Source organism: Myodes glareolus, chromosome 19, assembly GCF_982192425.1.
Source record: "Myodes glareolus chromosome 19, mMyoGla1.1, whole genome shotgun sequence".
NCBI lineage: Eukaryota > Metazoa > Chordata > Mammalia > Rodentia > Cricetidae > Myodes > Myodes glareolus.
Window position 1 is genome coordinate 41,781,502 of NC_142044.1, and position 14,737 is coordinate 41,796,238.

At 52.2% G+C, this 14,737-nt stretch overlaps 1 long non-coding RNA gene across 2 annotated transcripts in view; it reads right to left on the reverse strand.

Annotated features, from left to right (window-relative positions):
* Positions 1–5,167: 5,167 nt before the first annotated feature.
* LOC125413416 (uncharacterized) overlaps positions 5,168–14,737 on the reverse strand; it is a 54,418-nt gene continuing 44,848 nt past the window's right edge. Inside the window, exons 1-3 of one of the 2 annotated variants that reach the window (XR_014997879.2) lie at positions 12,165–12,472; positions 11,369–11,805; positions 5,168–8,877 (exon numbers count right to left, since the gene is read on the reverse strand). This is a non-coding gene — a long non-coding RNA (uncharacterized LOC125413416). Of the gene's footprint in view, positions 8,878–11,368; positions 11,806–12,164; positions 12,473–14,737 lie in introns of those variants that run through there. The other variant, XR_015735637.1, reaches the window with a different exon arrangement.

Genomic DNA, 14,737 nt, shown 5'->3' on the forward strand with positions numbered 1-14,737 from the left:
CTCCTGCCTCCCATCCTCAGCGCTGCTTGCCCAGTTGAGGTGGAGCCAGGGATCCAACTGAGGGCTTCCTCAGCCTTTCTCCCCGACACAACCCTAGTTCATACCCAGGCTCTGCCATTTATAGCAGGGAATTGGGGGCAAGTCACTGACACACATCTGGCTGGGTGTAAAATGCTTGTAGATAGTGACATGGTTCTCTATGGGACCAGGAGATGATTGGGGTGGCCTCAGAAGGTCCAGAGGGCTGGACATCTTCAGGGAGAAGTGACCAGGATGGCAGTAGTATCCTCCATAAGGCTGGAGTCACAAGTTAATGTTGGCTACTGAACTGGGCTCAAGAAAACATCCTCCAGCCCAGAATTTGCATCAAATCCACCTTTCCAGCCCCCAGATGAACAACAGAAGTCCAAGCCCCACCATTCATTTCCCTGGGAACCTTAGGCAGCCGCCATTTCCCTACATGCCTTGGGTGCCTACAGAGTGACCGCCCTCCCCAGACAGCCATAAAGGCCGGTGAAATGTGAATGTGTTTTGTGAGTGAGCTCTGTCACACAGATAGCAGAGGCTTCACATTGCTTCACAGGAAAACAATGTAGGCTAACTGTTTCAAAGGGTGGAGCTGACCATGCCTCCGGTGGGCCTTACAGCTCTTATGCTTCTGTGTGTGGCTCATCTGGGACGTGTCCTGAATTCAGACCCGTGGACTCTTCTCGGACCTGCAGAGGGATCCTGTAGGATGCATTAGCACAATTCTGTGAGTGTTCTCTAAAGATGTCAGAGGCCCAGAATGCCAAGTCTAAATACCAGGCAGGGCTGTTGAGGGCACCAACACTCCTGAACAGGGGCCGTCCCATCCCTGTAGAGCAGGGTGCTGTGTGGGTCCAGAGGAATGCTCTAACCAGGGCAAGTTTCTTGGAGGAGGTGCTATCTACAGGACGTGCTCTGTGCCAGCAGAGGAAGAGAAGAGGATAAATATGTCTAGAGGCAGGCTGGGATACAATGTCTGACTTCAGAGAATCCATGTGGTAGGAGAGATAGGCAGCTGGGAATGGTGTCTCATGAGAGCACAGGGCAAGCCCCGCATGCAGAGTGCTCAGCAGAGAGCTCCTAGAGACTTCTAGGCCCTTCCTCAAGGGCCGCTGGGCTCCTGAAGTTTGAACCAGAGCGAGGATAACCACTCATTTCAGGCCCCGCCTTCCAGTTTATTCCCCCACGTACAGACCCCGTTCCCCATTCTCTCCAAACATACTAACCTCTCTTCTATCTCAGTCATGCCACTTAAAGCTTGCGACCATGTGCAAGCTGTAGCCCCATTTCTAGGCCTCGGTCCGCCAAGATTGCACCTCTGTGGTTCCCTGCTAGAGATTCAATCCCCGGAGCTACTTACCTTCACACATCCTTTTCCCGGGGAAGTGCTGCCACCTGGTGGCTAATTTCAGTACTGCCTCCAAAATAGGCATCATCGGTGTCAGCCTGCTGACTCAGGGCTGAGAGTCTGCAGTAAATGCACATTGGTGAGGCTGGTCATTAGGATGCCAGGCTCTGCCTGATCCTGTACTCCTGAGCTGCTGCTGTGCCCAGAACAAGGCCTACATGGCATGGAAGGGTCACAGTGAAGGTCAAAATGTCAAGGGTGGGTCGGACCCACTCACTCATTCCTAACTTCATTTTACAAATATTTATTGAGCACTTGCCAAGTGTAGCCAAGAGGACAGTGAAAGAGACAGTGGAGCCTGCTGCTGACAAGTTCGTAAGAGCAAGTGGGAATGGCAGGCGAGATGGGAGAAAATCAGCGAATTCCAAGATGAACATGGTGGAGTAGGTGACCGGATCTATTCAAACAGTCTCCGAGGAGACGCTGGAGATGCCAGGGAGGGAGCAGCTGGCAGAGACCCCTGTGCTAATTGCACATCAATACCTTTTGGGGGATGACATGAGATAACCTCAGGAGGCCAGCAGGGCCACTGTGTGCTCATATGAGGGGGTGTGAAGTTGGCGTATCTCTGCTTACTGACCAGCTCTCTCTCTCTCTGCTACCTTCTACCATATTGTAAGCTCCCAGAGCCCGGAGCCTAGCCTAACCAATCACCCTCCATCCCCAACTCCTAGCACAGTGGGAAGCTCATGGCTGGCATTCCACAAAGATCTGTTTGGCTAAATGAGCAACTGTCCTGATCCAACAACTTTGGCAACCCTTTCTGTTCGGCCACTGCCTTCAGTCAGCTGACTAGGCCAGCAGTGGGATGTACACCTCAGAGGGGACCGGAGTCCCTCCAACCACCGGCCCAGCTCAGCATGCAAAGGCTGACCTCTGACTTGCCCCTGCCCTCTGCACGCCCCCCCCCCCAGCACTCTGCCCTCTGGGTTAGGTCAGTGATGAAAGCCATGGCAGCCTGGGGGCGGGGAGTAGAGAGACAGTGTCTGATTGTTCCCCGACCCTACTGGCCACTGAGGACTAGGTCTCCCTCCCTTCCTCTCCCTCTCTCTGTGTCTTTTCTCCCTCTTCCTTCCTCCTCTCTCCCTGCCTCTTCCAAATTCTAGTGGGAAGTTATTACCCATGCAGATGCTCGGCACCCCACAGTGCACCAGAGATTCAGAATCAGCCATCTGGCTTGGGGGTCCACTTTGGAAAGAGCCTAGGACTGAAGCCAGAAGAACTTGGGCCCTCTTTCAGGCTGTGACCTCGAGTGACATATAGCTTGGGATGCTCGAGTGAGTGCAGCCACACAAGAAGGCCCCAGGAATGACAGGTGGAGATGGATGTGACCAGTTCCTTGTCAGTGTCCTGCGGTGTCCCCCAGGTGCAGCCTTGTGCTCTCCTCTCGGTCTCAGGGTCCAGCTGTGCTTCAGGGAGCCCTGAAGTGGCACCCTTGGCTAAGGCTGGGTGCTCGGTGGGCAAAGCTCCACTCCTAAGCTTGGTGTCTGGGGCTCTTGCTGGTCCCCGTGATTGTATTGAACTGAATGTAGATGCAGTCAGGAAGAAGTGGGCATCTTGACTCGCCTTGTGAGTTACTGGGCATTGATTTGGGTCTTCCCTTTCCTCTTTCCCCCCCCTCTCTTTTTGTCTGTCTATCTCTTTGTTTGTTTGTTTGTTTGCTTTGTCTTTTTATTTTTTTATTTTTTATTTTTTGACAGGGTTTCTCTGTGTAGTCCCGGCTGTCCTGGAGCTCACTGTGTGTATCAGGCTGGCCTTGAACTCACAGAGATCCCTCTGCCTCTGTCACCTGAGTGTGCCATCACTGCCTAGCTCTCTTTCATTCTTTAAGGAAAGTCTCAAACATGCACAATTTTGAAAACTAGCCAGGAAGCCAGATTTCATCAATGACTCCTCTTACACCCTATTTCCAGTCACCCCTGTCAGCTCTGTGCTTCTCCCCTATAGGGGCACCAATTTTTTAACTATGTATATGGGGGAGGGGTATGTGGGCACAAATGCAGATGCCCTTGGAGGCCAGAGCATCAGGTCCTATGGACCTGAAGTTCCAGACTCTTACTCAACATAGGTGCTGAGAACCAAACTCAAGTCCTCTGCGAGAGCAGTATGTGCCTTCAATTGCCTAGCCATCTCCCCAGTACTGGTTTTGTTTTGTTTTGTTTTGATGACAAGGTCTCAAATAGGCCAGACTGGTCAGAACTCTCCATAGTGAGACTCCATAGACTCGATAGCCTCCTATCACTACCCCCCAAGCCCTTTGATGACAAGCAGGCAGCATCATATCTGGTCTGTGTGGTGCTGGGGATGGAGATGCACCTGCCTCTGTCTCCTGAGTGCTGGCATTAAAGGTGTGTGCCACTACCACCCGGCTTTATTGCCATTTTTTAAACTTGGTTTCTGGGAACTTGAGCACAGCAAACAATTTACTGATCAGCCATCTCCTCAGCCCAAACAAGGTCTCACCATATAGCCCTGGTCAGCCTGGAGCTCGCAGAGACTCATCTGCCTCTGCTTCCCCTAGTGCTGAGATCAAAGGCGCGGGAACACTGTGCCAGACTCCAGCATTCACGTTTAAACCTCTCCAGCTAGTTTCCTGACGTGCAAACTGCTCCGTGTTTCTGTGCATGCATTTCTCTCAACAAATACCTGGGATGCTCTCCCTGGGCCCTGCAGTGAGTATGGTTTATTATCTTACTTACTTCCAGAATTTTATTTAATGTGTGTGGTGTGTGTGTGTGCAGGCTCACTCATGGAGGTCAGGGAATAGTGTTAAGGAATAGGATCTCTTTCCACCATGGGACCCAGGGATCACATTCAGGTTCTCAAGCTTTTGTGGAAACTGCTCTCCACCGAGTCCTCTCACCCACCCCAAAGTTTTAATTTTTAAAAGAAACCGCTAAACAATTTTTTTCAGTAACACTGTAAATCTTTTATTATATTATGTTATTATAAGTGGAAGATTTATAAACCATATTTTTTAGATTCAGCCAGGCTGACAGACATCTGCAATCCCCATTTTCAGGAAGCTGAGACAGGAGGATTATGAATGTGAAGTCACTCTGGACTACATAGTAAAAACCCTATTTAGCCAGGTGGTGGTGGCACACGCCTTTAATCCCAGCACTAGGGAGGCAGAGGCAGGTGAATCTTTATGAGTTTGAGGCCAGCTTGGTCTACAAAGTGAGTTCCAGGATAGGCACCAAAGCTACACAGAGAAACCCTGTCTTGAAAAAACCCCCCCAAAAAACCCAAAACCCTATTTCAAAAAAATACAAGCCAGCAGAGCGGTGGTGCACGCCTTTAATCCCAGCACTCAGGAAGCAGAGGCAGGTGGATCTCTGTGAGTTCTAGCATAGCCAGAACTACATGGTAAGACCCTATCTAAAAAGAAAAAAAAAACAAAAACAAAAAAACCAAACAAACAGACAAACAAAAACCCCCAAAGAATGAAGGAGGTAAGAAATGAAGGTGGAGAATTTTATTCTGTTGGCTTTGATGTTGTGTGCAATCATTTTAAAATTTGAATATGATACACACACCACACAGCCGCCGCCACTTTAACTGTCTACTGCGTCCATCCAGTGTTGTTTGGGCCTTTGCAAGGTCACACAAGCTTTGCCAGTGTTTAATTCCAAAATATTTTTACCATGCCTCCCCCACCCCCCACCCCCGTCAAATATTTCCCTGCCTACATTCACTTCCTGGCTCTCTTCCCCCAGCTCTCCCCAGTCCTTCTCCGCTCGTGACCTCAGAGTTGTTGCTGTGGAATTTCAAAAAACAGGAATAATTTAATGTGTGCCCTGTCGTAGCTGGCTTCCTTTACTCTTGCTGGAGCTGCAGTTCATGGTTTTGTTGTTGTTTTGATTTGTGCTTTTATTTTAGAAAATACACTCTCTCACTATACAGCCCAAGAGCTATGTAGACCAGTCTACCCTAGACTTTCAACAATCCTCATGCTTCTGCCTCTTTTTTTTTTTTTTTCTTTTTCTCCTCATTTTAAATCTTATGTGTCTGGATGTCTTGCTTGCATGTTATATGTCTGTGCAATGTCCATGGAGACCAGAAGAAGGCATCAGATCCCTAAGACTTAAGTTACAGTTGTGAGCTCATGTGGGTGCCGGAAATCAAACCCAGGTCCTCTGGAGGAGCAGACAGAGCTCTTACCCCCTGAGTCATCTCTCCTGTCAATGCTCCCATCTCTTGAGTGCTGGGGTTGCAGGTGTGTGCCACTAAGCCTGGCTTTGCAATTAACAAAACAAAACATTAGCAGGCTGGCAGGAGGGCTCAGTCAGTGGTCACTAGAGTTCAATTTCCAGGACCCTCACAGTGACTCACATCCATTGTAACTCCAGTCCCAAGGGATCCAACACCCTCTTCTGGCCTCTGAGGGCACCAGGCACAGGCTTGATACACATTCAAGGGCAAACACTCATACACAAATTTTTTTTTTTAAACTGCCATGTGCGAGTCTGTGTGTGTGTGTGTGTGTGTGTGTGTGTGTGTGTGTGTGTGTGTGTGCACGAGCACTTAAGCATGCACAGGCCCAGGTATGGAGGTCAAAGGGTAAGCCATGAGAGTCTTTTCTTCTACCATTCATATTCTGGGGTCTGAAGTAGAAGCCTTTACATGCTGAGCCATCTTTCCCGTCACAGTTAGTCTTTTATACTGCTTTGATAGATGTGTTTCCTGTGTAAATCTCATTTTCTAGTTATTTGTCTGTGAATTACTTTGGGGTTTTGTGTAGGCAACTGTGGCTCTTTAATGTCACTTTGCATCCTCCTTTTCAATCCCTACACTGCTTTGTCTGGAAGTTTACTGTATAGCCAACTGCCTTGGCTGGGAGCTCAGATGCAACACGAACGGACACTTGGATGAGTGGTGAATGCAGCGAGTATGATTTTAAGGGATGGGTCTCCTGCCCCTTTGGAAACTGTGCTAGGCTTCAGCAACGATCTTACTTAGCTCCGAGGCTCCTTCCCCACCCCCAACCCTGTGGGTCTAAGACCGCTCACCCCAGGGAGTTGCTGAAATGTGTCTCCAGGGCTGAGATAGCCTTGGGACTATCTCCTAAATTTGTTCATTCACTGACAAATTGTGTAGACAGATTCCAAGTATTCCACCAGGCTCGCATTTCTAGGATGTGTACATGCTATTCTGCCTGGCTGGGTCTGTGCTGCTGGGACTTATTTAGGAGTGCTAATGTACTAATGTTTGAGTAGGACCCATTTCCTAGCAGGCTTGTTCTCTGTGTGCCTTTGAACACTCTGTGGAGGGGACAAGGGCAGCCTTTATCTAGGCCTCCCCGTCTGTCTCTGTCCATTTTCCCTCGCACTGCTCTGGCTTGAAGCACTTGGCCCATGGATGCTCCTGAGGGTGCCAAAGAGTGAGATGCTCTCTCCTGCTCGAATCTGAAGTAGCTGTGGAGCTAGAGAGCCTGAGACCCGAGCTCCAGAGGCGCCTACAGAGAGCGAGCGAGGGAACTGTGACCCCCAAACCCCACTGAAAAGAGCATCATGATGAAATCCCTCCCTCCCTCCTCCTGCAGAGGAAGTGGCTAAGTAGGGGCCAGGGTCAGGGGTTAATGACCATATTGTGCTCAGGGCTGTGGATAGCTCAACTTGTCAGTGGCAGCATCTAAGCATTCCTAGCCCCAGGGGAGCCCCTCCCCTTTCCCATCCATCCTTCTTGGAGGGAGGAGTCCCTGCTGGCCTTTAATTGCCATCAGGTCATTATACACAGTGAGGACACCAGGCCATCTTCTCTGGTGGGGTCTGCTTTGCTGAGGCCTCAGATATAGCCCCCCACCTCCTCTGTCTGCAGATGCCAGTTAATTCCCCACCATCGTGGACTGCCGGGATGTGGCAGGGATCAGGGTCCGGTGAGGGAGGCAGCCAGGGACTTATCTAGCCCCAGCAGCCCCCCCACACACACACAACCAGGCTGCCCCACACCAGTTACGTCCATCTTCTGGACAACAGGGTCCTCAAGATTGGTCTGGTAATGCCTAGCTCTTGGGGAAACTGAGGTACAACTTCCATGGTCAGTAACATGACCATGGTCCTGTGACTTCCTATTCCATATGCCAGGCTGGCACTGGTGCCAGGGAAGCAAAGGAGAAGGAGATGTGATGCTCATCACTCTCAAGGGGCTCACGCGTTAGGAGTCACACACACACACACACAATAGAATAAAGTGCAGTTAGAAAATAAGTAAACTCAATTGAGCATAGTGACATACAACTGTAATCCTAGCCCTCAAGAGGCAGAAGCAGGAGGATTACCAAAAGATGAAGGCCAGAGTCAGGTCTACACACAGTTCCAGCCTGGCCAGAGCTACGTAGTGAGACCCTGCCTCAAAGAATAGTAAATCAATAGATAAAAAAACTCACTAAATTCCATAATCCCAAGAATAAAGGTTCAATTTTTTTCTCTTGTCGTTCCAGATTTTTATTTTTTTAAAAAAAAAAGATGTTTATGTGTGTGTTTATATAACCCTCCTCCATCAGTGGGTGTGCAAAGAGGCCAGAGTGGAGTAACAGGTGACTGTGAGCCTCCCAAAACAAGTACTGGAAATCAAACTCCGGTCCTCTGCAAAAGCAGCAAGTACCTCACTGACCCATCTCTCCAGCCCTCTATTACATTCTGGAAAATGTTTTCATGTGTATAAGCATGTCTGTGCAATCTCCCACCTTCCCTGGGGAACTCGTGCGTACATGCATACGGAGGCTGGAGGACAACATTGTGGAGCCAGTCCTTATCTAAGACAGGGACTCTTACTGGCCTAGAACCTGACAAGTTTTCTAGGCCGGCTGCCCGTGGGGCTCTGCCTGGGTTCTGTTTTCCAGTGTCGAGAATTGCAAGCATGTGATATCACGCCTGGCCTTCTCATGTGGGCTTTGGGAATTAAATTCAGGACCTCAGGTTTGCACGGCAAGCACATCACCAATTGAGTCATCTCCCCAACCTGTCCTGTTTTCTCTCTCCACGTGTTTAAATGCAGTGGATTCGTGCAGGGCTCACTGTTGGCTTTGACCTCACTGCTCCTGGTTGAAGCTACCTGAATGCACATATCTGCAAATGTGCTGGGTTTCACACCATAGACACTTCTCTACAACATTAAAAATCCTACAGGAATGTCATTTTTCCACCACTACAACGCGCTGTTATGTGAACGTGATCTGCCTTGGGTTCCCGTCCTGGGCTCTTGACTGTTAAGGTCACAGCCGGCTTTTGTTATCACACACACTGCAACAGCGTCTCCAGGCATAGATTTATACAGACACATCTTTAACAGAGTGTTGTCGAGTGCAGCCTCTTTGTGAACCAAGACACCACAGAGACCGGACTGGCACGTGGTCCTTTGGGAAGCAGACCTGCCTTGCAGTTGTGGCAGGTGTGTCCTGTTGGTCACATGGCGACCCTGCAGCCCCTCATGAAGAGAACCTGCAAAAGTTGAGACAAGTAAGGTTAACTCAACAACGACCCCTGGATCCTGGGCCCTCCTGCTCCTGTGTGCCTGGCTGCTCTCCTGTGCTGCTGCTCCAGTCCTGGGAACCGAGCAGTAAGGATGATTGATGTCTATGGCAAACGGTACGAGTGGTCTGGGAGGCTCATAGCGGTTCCCTGACGATGAAGTGTCCTGTTTGGATAGCAGGGGAAAACGACCCCTCCCCTGTGGACCAGCAGGGGGCCCTGTTCTCTCCCTGTCAGGAATATTGTGTTGGGTAAGGTGGCTTCATGAGTAGGCTTTGAACTCTGCCAAGAGCAGACAAGGCAAACATTTCTACTATGTGCTACGGCACCATGTTTTGGCAGGCGACAGCTTTGCAGCCCTTTGGGGGAAGAGTGAAAAGGTTCACACAAAGGGATGTGGCAGGAGACCACCCGATCCCTCTGAAGCTGCCTAGCCCTTGCTCTCCTTGATGCCCACACTGTGAGGTGATGACAGCTGTCCATGACAAGGTGGGGCACCTCTGCAAAAACATCCGGAACGGCATGGGTGTAGGACAGGTTCATTGCTCCCAGGCTGGGAATGTGGCCAGCACTGAGAAGGGAAAAGGCAGCTCAGCAACTCCTGGAGATGCCAGCCCGCAGGGCACCCCAAACTCTATGTACCCTTCTTCCCTCTCTAGATCTGGAGATGCCAGCTCGCAGGGTACCCCAAGCTCTATGCAGCCGCCTCCAACTGCAGTGTGGAAATGCCACTGAGCAGAGCCTTCAGTTCCCCTCCCCCACCATCAGATGGCTCCTGTCTCCAGACCCTCCCTCCCTGACTCTCCTGCCTGCTGGGTGATCGTCCCCTCCAAGCCACTTCATGGTCAGGCCCTCCTCCGTGCACCATCAGTATCTCTCCTTCCCTACCCCTCCTTTCTCTCACCCTGTAGAGAACAATGCTCCTAGACTGTGGTCCTCCATCCCCCTCTTGTGTCCAAGGTGTTGGCCCAGGTACCATTAGCAAGTCCTTTTTCTCAAATACATCCACCTCTGCTCTGGGAACGGTCCATTGCCCAGGTCCTTCTCTCTGAAGCATCTCTCCTGTCTTTCCAGGTCACATTGCTGGTCACCTGACCTCTATGACCCCCTGTGGCAGGAGGACAAGCCAGCAGCATCCTCCTTCCCTCCTTTCTCCACGCCCAGGGGATCTGCAACTTTCTCCCTAGCCTTGCCCTAGGATGGGGGGGCCTTCACCTTGCCCCACTCTTTTCCCAGTCCCAAGCTGTGAGACCACCCCTGCCCCCCAGACCTCATAGCATCTCCTCACATACATGCTTACAGTACTCAAACTGTTTTGTCTTGCTATGAAATGGCGTGATTTACCTACCAAAAACATAGGGGGTGGGCTGTTCTTGATCCCTTCCTGTCTTGTGCCTGCCCCCCACCATCTGGTCCATTGGTCCCCACAGTATCTTCTAGTCTCACCCATCCCTATCCTTGAGGTGGTACGAGCTGGCATCCAGTGACCCTCCACCCACCACTCAGAGGTGGAGGTGCCTTGGGCAAGTCAGCTTCCTACCTGAGCCTCATCTGCCTGGATGATGTGACAGGAAAAGCAACCTTCTCCTTCCTGGCTTGTTTGGGGGCTATGTGAAGACCTTACGCCTTGGCGACCATCACTGTCGGCATGATCTCTGTTGCCCCAACCAGGGTCCCAGCCTCCACATTCCCCCAAAGAAGACCCCACACCGGAGTGCTGGCCATACACAGTCCACGGAGGTAATCCTGCCACGTTTCTCCAACCACTGCAACATGCCCACCAGGCAGGCACCTATCACCCCATTTTACCCAGGAGGAGACTGAGGCCTCAGTGCCACAGCTAGAGAGAGCCATTGCCTCCATGGACGCCGCCCAAACCACCCACTGATTCAAAAGCTTTAACATCAGCTGGGCACTGTGCTAGGTGCTGGAGGCCCGACAGTAACCCAGCCTGGCACAGACCTAGCCAACAGGGCAGAGAACTTTCTAGAACACAGAATAAATCTGACTCTATAAGCTCAGTGAGTAGTTAGGGCTGGTGGCACACGCCTTTAATCCCAGGACTGAGGCAGAGGCAGGCAGGTGCTTGTGAGCTGGACGCCAGCCTGGCCTATATAGAGTTCCAGGGCAGTGAGGGCTACATAGACAGACTGTGTCACACACACACACACACACACACACGCGCACGCACGCACACACACACACACACGCACACACACACATACACACACACACACACACACACATACACACACACACACACACACACAGAGCTTCCCTCTGCCCTCAAGATCCAAGCGTCTTCTCAGTAGCCACTGTCAGTCCTCTGGGTTCACACGGCACCCCTCATTTTCCACGCTCCACTAGGGCATATATGGGCTATGGGACTCCTCCCTCCCACACACCATGCACCACCTCCTTGCCTGCCTCCCCCCAGTAGCAGCTCCTCCATGCTTCTTACCTCAGCCTTCATTTGGAGCTCATCTCTAGTGCCTCCTCCAGGAAGCTTTTCACCCTCAACTTCCAGACAGAAGTAGGATCCCTCAGTGTGTCCAGCCATCCTGACTCACAGCCCTTCTCTTTGAGGGCCACAGTTGTTCAACTCCCTCCCCACTCTCCCAGAGCCCCTCACCACCTATCCCGCCGAGTCCTCAAGTTCGCGGCTGCCTCTGCCTTCCTAGGACGCAAGCCCAGCAGAGCAGAGACAGAGGGACACACATACTCCCAGCCTGTGAACACGCTCTGTCCATGCGGGTGGGAGAGATGGAGCAGTCAGTGAGTCTGGCCGCTGAGCCCAGCCTCCTCAGAGCCACGGCCTCTGGGATTCTAATCCACCTAAGTGTTCCTGTCCCTCTCCTTCCAGGCACTAGGCTCTTTTGGGGTGGGCAGGCAGTGGTCCTGAAAGACAAAACAAGTGAACTGGAGTCAGTAGAGGTGAGATCCAAGACCCAACTGTGTAGCTTCCCTGTGACTCAGTTTCCTCATTTAAAAAGTGCTGTGGGAGGGGACAGTGGCCCAAGCTTCCCAGAGAGCAGATGCTTCATTCACTGTCACACTCCCCATCTCAGACAGTCTGTTTCATTCCGTAAAGTTCTGGGGAATTTGGTTTTGGCCCTCTCTAGAGGCCAGACCCTGTGTGCGCATTGCTCTCTCTAGAGGGGTCTGCTGGGACACACCTGTGCCTTGGCCCCAACCGCAGCACCTACATACCGAGGCCTTGACACCAACACTCCCCCCACTTGAGCCCTAGTCTCCACCTCCCAGGACAGCAACTTCCTCGCCCCAGGAGGCCGCTGTGTAGACGAAGGGAGATGGCTGACTGAAAGGTGTCTTGTCTCAGTGCAGAGCCGCAGCCTGGGCTGGAAGCTTGGGAGAGGAGAGTCCCTTTTCAACCTGGAGGCAGAAAGTGGGCCACAGGACATCAGTTGAGCCCTAGGCACTCCCAGAGCAACTTCTCCAGCCCTGGCAGCCTCAGAGAAGCCGCGGACAGCCTAGAAGGGCAGTTTTCAAAATGGCCGCCGCGGCCGCCAAGGTCCTTTCTCCTCCCTAGGCGCCCTGGAAGAGGGAGGGCAGCACGGCCAGGCCACGGTCACTCCTGCAGCCCAGGGGTGCAGCAGAGTAGGGCAGGAGGCGTGGGGAGGAGGGAGTTGGGGTGGGTGGGGGGCAGAGAAGAGCCAGAGAGAGGGGCCGGGAGAGGAACAAAAGGTCCCTTTGTGACACTGCGCAGGGAGAAGAGGGAGCGCATTACCCAATGCCCAGAAGCCATGTTGGTAACAAGAGAACCATTCTCTGCCTCGCTTGGAAAACAACTTGGAGCAGAGAGAGACAGGGAGAGATTTAACCCCATGGGCGCGGGCACAAGGGCCTGAGGCCACTGTGGGAGGCAGGGAGAGGCAGGAGCTGGAGGGGCCTATGGGGTCCAGAGCAGTGGGACTTCCTGTCTCCCAGCCCTGTCCTGTAGTCAGAACCAGACTCCCAACATGGCCGCTTGGCCAAATCCCAGCTGCCTCTGGCCTGGGGACGAGCCATAGACGGGCTTCTACCTGCCTAGGCCTGGCCGGATGAGCCATGAGGAAGGCCTTCAAGTTCAGGGCCTCACCTGCCCTCTGGGGGAACCCCCTGATTCCTGACATCTTCTGGGTTCAGGTCCCATGGCTGGTCTACCCAGTTCCAAGGCCACTGCGGGGAAGCTATCTCTCCTTGACAAAGTGCCTCCCATCTTTGCTCTGTTTTGTCATATAGGAAGTTCTTCAAATCTAATTGAATTTCTTTATTCCCAGCCCAGCTTTTCCCTGCTGCCCCACCTTCTATGTACTAGTCTTGGTGCTCAGGCTTCTAGAACAGGGCAGGGGACACTAAAAGATGCCTTTGCGTCCTCTCCCCCTCCTCCCCTTTCTCTTTACCTTCCTCCTCCATTCCCAGTCTTTCCTTTATGCCTTCCTCTGTCCCTTCAATTTCCTTCCTCCCTCCCTCCCCCCTCCTCCTTCCTAACTTCTTCAAACAATGATGGAACTCGGCTGTGTCCTCAGCGCTGTTCCAGCCCAGGGGCTATAGCCATGGAGAAATGGCCTGTCTTTGCCCTTGCAGTCAACATTCACGAGAGGGAGATTGACAATAAACCCATGAGCTGACATCTGGGCGAACCGGGAGGGAGGGGCCCATGAGAAACAGAATCGCTGCAGCTGCAATGGCACATGCCCATGATCCCAGGACTCCCAAGGCTGCGCTAGGAGAATCTCAAGTTCTAGACCAGCCTGGGCTACAGAGAAAGTGCCAGGCCCTGTCAAGAAAAAGGTGGTGGAGGAAGAGGAAAGGGGGAGGGAAGAGAGGAAGGGGGCACCACGAGAAGAGTGTGACATCGGACTAAGATTCCGAATGAAAGAAGGAAGATGTGTAGAAGAATGTTCTAGACAGAGAGATCACATGCCAAGGCCCCAAAAGGGAATGTGTTGCTGAGCTTAGGAGCAGGCAGGGGCCAATGGGGCAGGAGAAGTCAAACACTGAGGGTCAGGAGCCCAGCTGTGAAGGCTAAAGAAAGGGTTGATGTCAGGGGTCCACCAAGGCTTGGAGTGGCAGGGGTGGGGGATGGGGGGGGTTGGTGTAGTCTGTGCTGCATTGAGACAAGGACCCTGGCTGTCCATGGGTATGGCGTCATAGGGGGTCTCAGGCATAGAAGCTGGAGACCCCAAAGGACTTTGCTACACCTTTGGAGATAACTTCCACAGGCCCCTCCTTCTTAGGTGGCTGCCCCACTATCATCCAATTCTTGCAGTTAATGTTTACATAATACCTACTAAGTGCCAAGAGTGGGAACTGTTCCTGCTAGGTGTGTAAGGTGAACTCCCTGGTCACAGGTGGGTGGGTGACAGGCCCCTGAACAGCACCTCTAGAGGACAAACCTCATCTACAACCTATGCCTTGGCTACCTAGCATGAAGACTCTCCTTTGGGCTGTTTCTAGGGACAGCCCCCCACAAGTCTCATCTTGCTGTGGTACCTTGCTACAAATGGCCCACAAAAGCAGAGTTTGACTGCAGGGCTTCCACTCAGTCAGGCTGGCCGCTGGCCTCCTGAAGCTTTCCGTGTCTGTGTGTACAGCCACAGCCACTCAACAGATTTGTGGTCCATTAAAAAAGAGAATTCAGTCAGGCATCAGGCACATGCCCTTCATTCCTGCACTCGGGAGGCAGAGGCAGGAGGATCCGTCCGGGTTCGAGGCCAGCCTGGTCTATGTAAGTTCCAGCACAGCCAGAGCTACATAGGGAGACCCTGTCTCAGAGAGGGGTGGCAGGGAGCAGGGGTGGTGTGTGAGGGGAGGTGGGGCAAGAGAC